Raw genomic sequence first — 8,596 nt, 5'->3', positions numbered from 1 at the left:
AATTTTTAAAGTTAAATTTTAAATATCTTGTTTTGATTTGCAGCTCTTATCTTTTTATTGATATAGTTTCCACTTCTTTAATTTTTCTCCTGTATTGATTCCTCCCTCTGTTTTAAAGACAATTTTATTTTCTTTTTGGGCCACACCTGGTGATGCACAGGGGTTACTCTTGGCTCTGCACTCAGGAATCACTCCTGGCGGTGCTCAGGGGACCATATGGGATGCTGGGAATCGAACCCGGGTCAGCCATGTGCAAGGCAAATGCCCTACCCGCTGTGCTATCGCTCCAGCCTCTAAAGACAATTTTTACAGCAGTTTTGCATTGACAAGATTAGCCAAAGTATTAGCGCCAAAGTGTTCTCATCTGCCCTTTGCCTCTAGCAGTCTTCCCCAGCTGTCCCAATATCTCCCACCAGCTAGTTCTCTGTTGATTTCTCACTTAATGCCAGCGTTGTCACAGAGCATATTGACTTACAGCCAGTCTTCGAATTTGTTGGCATTATAAAAACCAGAAGAGCACTTTTTGGCCCCCTGGCACAACCACAGAACTACTGAGAGACAGGCCTTGCTCTTCTCTCTGTCTCTCTGTCTCTGTCTCTGTCTCTCTCTCTCTTTTTGTGTGTGTGTTTTGGTTTTAGTTTCTGAATAAACTATATTGTTGATGAAATTGACTGGCTTATTTGAGGTCAATGTTGTCTTTTGTGGCTCAAAACATGACCCATTTTGGTGAGTATTCTATATAATTTGGGGCCAAAGGGGCCCACCACCATGATGCTCAGGCCATACTGGGATCACTTCTGGCAGGCTCCAGGACGGTATGGGCCATTGGAGCTGGAACCTGGATCAGTCACGTGCAACACAAATACCTTACGAGCGGTACTCTCTCTTTTAAAAAATTTTTATTATTAATTTTTAAAAATCGAACCACCGTGAATTACAAAGTTGAAAGATATTTGTAATTGGGTTTCAGGTGTATATTGTTTCAACACCAGTCCCTTCCCCACCGTCCAACCACTACCTCCACTAATGTCCTCAGTTCCCTTTCCCCACACCCCCCAGTCTGACCCAGAGGCACGTTTTTCCCTCCTCCTTTATCCCAGGACTCTCTTCCCTAACTTATACCCCCCACTATCACCTACTTCAAGCTTCCTACTGAAGACCAGTTCTTCTGTTCTTTGTCCAGATGACCTATCTCTTGAGTCCAAAGCTGAAGATTTTTACTCCCCCAAGAAATTATCTTGAAAAATCTAAAAATAGAAATGATGTGAAAACTTGAGCACCATCATTTTTTTTTTTTTTGCTTTTTGGGTCACACCCAGCAATGCTCAGGGGTTACTCCTGGCTTTGCACTCAGGAATTACTCCTGGCAGTGCTTGGGGGACCATATGGGATGCCGGGGATCTAACCCGGGTTGGCCGCGTGCAAGGCAAACGCCCTACCCGCTGTGCTATCCCTCCGGCCCCAAGCACCATCATTTTAAAATATATCTTTTTAAGTTTTTTTATTGGATCACCATGAGATACACAGTTAAAAAATTTTTTCATGGTTAGGTTTCAATCATATCATGTTTCATACCTATCCCTTCTCCACTGTACATGTCCCACCACCAATGTCCCCATTTTCCCTCCTGCCACCATGTCCCCCACCTCTGCTCCAGCCTCCCTCCTTCCCTCCCTCCTTCTCTCTCTCTCTCTCTCTCTCTCTCTCTCTCTCTCTCTCTCTCTCTCTGCTTCTGGGCTAAATATATTTTTTCATTGATTACATTTCAGTCATACAATGATCAAGTACATATCCCTCCACCAGTGCCCACTCTGTACCACCAATGTTCCCAGTATCCTTCCTGCCACTTCCACCTCAACAACACCCCCTCCCCCCACCTCCCGATTCTGTGGCAGGCACATTCCCTTTTACTCTCTCTCTCTCCTTTTGGGTGTTATGAGCGCCATCATTGAAAAAAAAAAACACTAGCATGCGACATGGACGAATGGAGATGTTACTGGTGCCTGCTGGAGCAAATTGATGAACAACGAGATGACAGTGATACAGTGATAGTAATGTAGTTTTTAAGCAAGAAAGAGATGGGTTTGGAGTTGGAACATTGCATGCCTGAAACTCCCTTACAAAAAACTTTGTAAATAAAAGAAATAGGAAGTTCACAAGGTAGATCATATATGGGGTTATGAAACAAATCTTAGTAAATTTCAGAAGAATGAAATTTTATAGAACATATTCCTACATGTCAATAGAATAAAAATAAAATGCAGTAGTAAGAAAATGGTGTATCTTAAATTAATATATACCATTTATTAATGGTATATATTAACATGTTTCATGTTAATTGCATCTCAAAAAATTGGGGAGGAGTTACAAAAATTGGTTTTAAAGTGTTCTACAGATTTTACTTTCCCACAGAATTGTAAAATGGTTACTACAACAAATTTAGCCAACATCCATCAGGACACATTATTCTAATAACATTTTTTATGTGATGAGAACTTTCTTGTAGAGTGGGTACCAAGTGGGCAGTGCTCAAAGGCTTCTCCCAACTCATTGTTTGGGAATTGTTTTCAGTGGTTCTCGGGGGAACGTGTGGTGCTGGACACAGAACCTGAACCACCTTTTTTCAAAACATGTATTCTAGCCCTTTGTACTGTTTCTCTGGCCCACTGATGAGAACTTCTAAGATCCACTCACCTAGCAACATTCCAAGTTACAGTCTAGTGTTGTTATCATTCTGCACATTACTCTCCTAAGCTGTACGTTTGGGAGCTTGTACGTTTTCTCTACATTCACCCATTTTTACCTCCCCCCATCCCCCTCTCTTGACTCCACCCAACCTCTGCCTTTGGCAACAATCAATCGGTTCTTCCCGCTACCCCTGACCCCACCACCTCCTGCCAATTCACAATCAGTCTGTCTTTTTTCCCACCCAGATTCCATCTATAAGTGAGAGCATATGATACTCTACTTGATTTTTCTCTGTCTGACTTACTGCACTTTACGTAATGCCCTCAAGGTTCGTCCAAGTTGTTAGCAAATGACAAGGTCTTTATTACAGAGAAATGATTTCCCACCCTGTGTACATAAGATATGTATGTACAATGTGTATAATGTTCGTGCTGTGAATTTTTGATAATCGGCTGTGTGAAGTACCCCACCTCTACTCTTACTATACCCACTGAATTTTGATGTGCCTATTAACTCTCCTTAATGTCTCTATCTACTTAAACAATGGCTGGCATATTGGCAGCCAGCGTCGGAAGTAACATTGCATTGAATTAATGAGCTGCCAGGTGACCCTACAGCTTGGATAGTCCTTAAATGTTTTGCTTTATGTGTTTGTCTCATTCTCTGTGACCATCCCTGCTGGACAGAAGTACAAGGTACCCATCAATTGGCTGTATTATTGGAAGTTGCCACTTACCTGTTAATGAGCACTTAAGGTGTTTCCATAGCTTGACTGTTATAAATAATGCTGCATTGAATGTAGGAGTCTGAATACATTGAGTTTGTATTTTTGTTTTCTTCAGATGAATATCCAAAAGTGGAGTTGCTGGACGACATGGTATTCTGCTTTTAATTATTTGAGGAACTTTAACACTGTTTTTCCATTGTTTTGTGTGTCTGTTTAAAATTCCCACCAACTGTGTGATTGGCTCCCTCTCCTCCACATCCTCACCAGCATGGGATAATCTTTTGTCTTTTTGATGATGACCATTATAGCAGATGTGAGGTGATAGCTTTTTGTGGTTTGATTTGTAGTTCCCTGATGACTCAGTGATATTGAGCACTTTTTAAAAAATTGAATCACAGTGAGACACACAGTTACAAAGTTGTTCATGATGGGGTTTCAGTCATAAAATATTCCAACACCTGTCTGTTTACCAGTACATTTCCTACCACTAATGTCTTCTTTGGGAGAGCCTGGCAAGCTCCCCATGGCATATTCATATGCCCAAACCAGTAGCAATGATGGGTCTCATTCCCCTGACTCTGAAAGAGCTTCCACTGTTGGGAAGGACGAGTAAAGAGAGGCTGCTAAAATCTCAGGGCTAGGACAAATGGAGACGTTACTGAGATCGCTCCAGAAAATTGACTATCAACAGGATGATGATGATGATGATGATGATGATGATGATGTTGATAATGAATGTCTTGTTAGTTTCCCTCCCTCTCACTTCCTGGCCTGCCTCTAGGGCAGACAATTTTCTTCTCTCTCTCTCTTCTCTCTCTCTCTCTCTCTCTCTCTCGTTTTCTCTCTCTCCTTTTGGGTAGTAGGATGGTTTGCAATACAGACACTGAAAGGTATATCCCTTTACCTAGTTTGTTGAGCACCTTTTCATGTGTCTTTTAGCAACTTGACTATAATTTATTATTTTGAAAATATTAGTTCAGATCCTTTCTCAAATTTTTACTAGATAGTGGCTTTGTTATTGTTGTATGAGTTCTTTATAGTTTATATATTAATTCTCTGAGGGAACTAACAATTATTCTGCAGTTTCTTCTCTCTCTGTCTCTGTCTTGATACCACACCCAGTAGTCCCAGATTTACTCTTAACTCTGAGCTCAGTGATTATTCCTGGTGGACTTGTGCAACCGTATGGGGTGAAAGGGCTTAAACTTAGGTCAACTGCATGTAAGTTCCTGCTGTACCATTGCTCCTGCCCTAAATTTGTAGTTTTTTCAAATCTCCTTTGCAAATTTTGTTTCCTCCCATATTATTTCTTTGACATTATGTTGATTGTTAGATAACTGGAGGTTCTTTGACACATTTGTAAGGGAATTTATTTATATTCTAGTGTGATGTTCCTCAAGCAAGTGGAGAATTTCTGTTTTCCTGGAAGAGACTATAGATTTCTAAGGTTGTGCAGGGTATCTACAGATTCAAGGAGGAACTGCACACAGGCAGGTTTTCATTCTGTGAGTTGCTGCCTTGCCTCGTGGTTGTAAACCTTCCTTCTTATGATCTGGCCTATTTCCACAGCCCTTTCTGCAGGAGCTTTCAAGCTCTCTGAGTCTTTAATATCACTTTCAGTATTCTAGATAGGAAATGCATGGTTTCCTTATAGTCACCTAGATAGTAATCAAAGAAACAAATTTTGAAGATGGGCCAGATCGTCAAGATTTGAGGGAATGGAATTAAAACCCAGAAATTTTTAACTTGAAAGGGCTAGAGAGATAGTATGGCCTGTGGGAGGTTGCCTGTACACAAGAAACCCAGATTCAACTGCCAGCACTCCATATGGTCCCTGAAATTTGCCATGAGTGATCCCCAAGTAAAGTGCCTGGAGTAAGCCCTGAGCACTGCTAGCTATTCCCCTCACGCCCCTAACCCCCCAAAATACCGAAAGAAACAAAAAACCCTCTAACTTCAATATCCAGATGTATTTATTCATTTAATAACACATTTAATGACTTAAGAAAATGCAGATTTATTGTCTTACAGCTCTAGAGGCCAGAAGCCTGAGAATTAAGGTGTCAATATAGTTATAGATGGAGACAGGAAGTGCAATTAATTTCTTTGCATTCTGGAGTTTGCTTGCTTCCCTTGGCTCATGTCGCCTTCCTCCATCTCAGCCAACTGCAATGTCTTCAAATCCCCTCCTTCCCCACCTCACCCCTGGCCCCAACACCTTCCATCCACCTCTGTCATAGCTCTTTCTTTGAGTCCAGTTCTCTTGCTTCGCTCTTTTAAAGCCCCTTGTGGTTACATTGGATATACTAAATATCGGATATATTGAGGAGAATAGTCTCCTCAATCAAAAATCTTTGACGCATTCATTCCAGTGCTGTAAGTTGAGTTAGTGAAGCCACGGCCAAGTGTGAGCCATCAACAAGTTGCATGCAGCAACAACTTGTTAATTGCTTCTGCAAAATTCCTTCTGCCATATAACATGACATGTTCACTGGCTCTGCGAATTTGAACATGAGTGTCTCGGGAAACTGCTGTTTTGATCTCCCTTGGCATAAAAGAGCTGTGCTTTTCTGGGTTGGTGAGGCACGCGAGTGGGTGGTCTCAGGGGTGGGAACTGAGTAGGTATCCTCAATTGTGTTGACTTCTTTAATTATCCTGTCCTTTCCCTGTTGGTCTCCCCACTTCCTCCCCTGCACACTCCCATCATTCTTATTGAATCCATCTGTTCTCTTTCCTTCTCATGCTCATTTTTGTTCCTCAACACTCATTAATCAAAGTCATCCTACAGAGATGCAGAAGTCATACCATCCAATTAACACAATTAAAAGGACAACTGTCGACATTTCCACAAAGGATTGTCAGAAAGAATATAAAAACTAGGTAGAATTCTTGGGGCTGGAGCAATAGCACAGCGGGTAGGGCGTTTGCCTTGCACGCGGCCGACCCGGGTTCGATTCCCAGCATCCTATATGGTCCCCTGAGCACTGCCAGGAGTAATTCCTGAGTGCAGAGCCAGGAGTAACCCCTGTGCATCGCCAGGTGTGACCCAAAAAAAAAAAAAACTAGGTAGAATTCTTTTTTTTTTTTTTTTTTTTTGGCTTTTTGGGTCACACCTGGCAATGCACAGGGGTTACTCCTGGCTCTGCACTCAGGAATTACCCCTGGCCGTGCTCAGGGGACCATATGGGATGCTGGGATTCGAACCCGGGTCGGCCGCGTGCAAGGCAAACGCCCTACCCGCTGTGCTATCTCTCCAGCCCCTAGGTAGAATTCTTTATGGGTTCTGTAGGGGCCTGTAAAAATCCAATTTATGTACCAGAAATGACTACATATGTTATATAATCGAAATGCCTCTACTGAATCCTGAAATGTATATGTGTTGAGCCTGCATTTAATCTACGTTCGTCTTTTTAGATTATGATATGAGATTTGCTTTTGAGGTCTTTGATGAGAATCACATGGCAGAGCGTTGCTTCACTGTTGAAATAGGGCAGGCCCTCTGCTTGTGGCCTATGTAGCTCTTGCATTTGATGGATGGTTTGCTTTTCTGATTATCTAGCAGATGCACCTTTTGAAAACATTGAGATCTTATTATACAGCTCATATTTAATACATTTAACTTGAGCTATTGGTAGAATTTAATAGTTAATAGCCGAGATACCACTCTTTGCACATATAAAACCAGGAGTTGCATTGTTGCTATTGTTAATCTGGCCAATGTTTTTATTTTTTCCTCCTCCACAACATTGTGCTCCCACAAAAAGGAAGACAAACCAAAGAACAGATTAACAACAGATTAGGAAATGGTGTCAAGCCCCAGCAAATTCAATCACACATCTTTGAATGAAGAATAAAATTTCATCTGTAATACTTATGAAGATAGTATATGATAAGCATTTAATGAGAATCAGGATATAATATTAGATCCATGTTTAAGTACAATTTTTCTTCTATAAGATTTTTTTAAAATAATAAAATAATTCATATGCACAGAAAATAGAGAGCAAAAGATTCTATGCATTTAAGATTCAGATTTAACAAATGTTAACATTTGCCTTCTTACCTCAGATAATTATTTTAATAGAACAGCTATAGTTATAGACCTTTCTGTCTTGCCCTAATTTGATCGTATTATCTCACTATCTTACATAAGTCATCTCAAGTTGGCAAGTGGTTTTCTTACCCAGATTTTTGGTTGTTAGGAGAATATTGGTTTTTCTTTTCTTTTCTTTTCTTTTTGGGTCACATACAGCGATGCTTAGGGGTTACTCCTGGCTTTGCACTCAGGAATCACTCCTGGCGGTGCTCAGGGGACCATATGGGATGCTGGGAATCGAACCCAGGTCAGCCTCATGCAAGGAAAATGCCCTACTCACTGTGCTATCACTCCAGCCCCGGAATATTGGTTCTTATAGTAAAAAAGTATGCTGTGGTTTCAGAGTTTGAAACTTTCTATAAATGGTCTTGTACTGTCTAGTTATAATTTTACAACTCAATTTTATCCCTCAATATTGTTTTGGATATTTATTAGGCTATGTGTGATTCCAGTTTATTAAGTGGTACTATCCTTCTCCATTTATAAACATGTCATGTTTCATTTTACCTTGTCACTAAAAATATTGACATTGTTTCTATTTTTCTGTTTTTTTTTCTTTATGAATGTATATTTGTTTGAAAAGTTGACATTTGTACAGCATTTTCTTAATGGAGCTGAAGGGTCTTCAAAGAGAAATTGCATTACCTGTCTCATTGAACTACCCTAAATACCACTGTATTGGGCCCAAAAGTAATTGTTTTAAGAAACCTTCAAACAAAAACTTACTTGAGAAGTTATTCAGATCGTGAGAACTGATGATTATGGACTTTTAGCCTGAGGATAGAATCAGTCCTTTCCCTTTTCATCCTGTGTAGAGAATCAGTAACCAATTATGTACAGCCAAGAATAGTTTGAGCTTGTTACCAGTAATCAACCCTTTTCTTAAACCACTCATCGTTCTCTTTGCTTCCCACAGAATTCTCTGACTTTGCTCCAATTCTCTTTGGAGCTTATTTCTAACCTGAATCTGGGTACCCTGAATTGCAATTCATTGATCCCAAATTAACAACCCTTGCCCTTTTCATCGGCATCTGAAATTTTAGATTAACATCTGCGTGTTTGCTTTCTAATTTTTGCTGAAGTTT

Source organism: Sorex araneus, chromosome 9, assembly GCF_027595985.1.
Source record: "Sorex araneus isolate mSorAra2 chromosome 9, mSorAra2.pri, whole genome shotgun sequence".
Classification (NCBI taxonomy): Eukaryota; Metazoa; Chordata; class Mammalia; order Eulipotyphla; family Soricidae; genus Sorex; species Sorex araneus.
The sequence above is the reverse complement of the archived record's forward strand: the minus strand, read 5'-3'. Positions refer to the sequence as shown.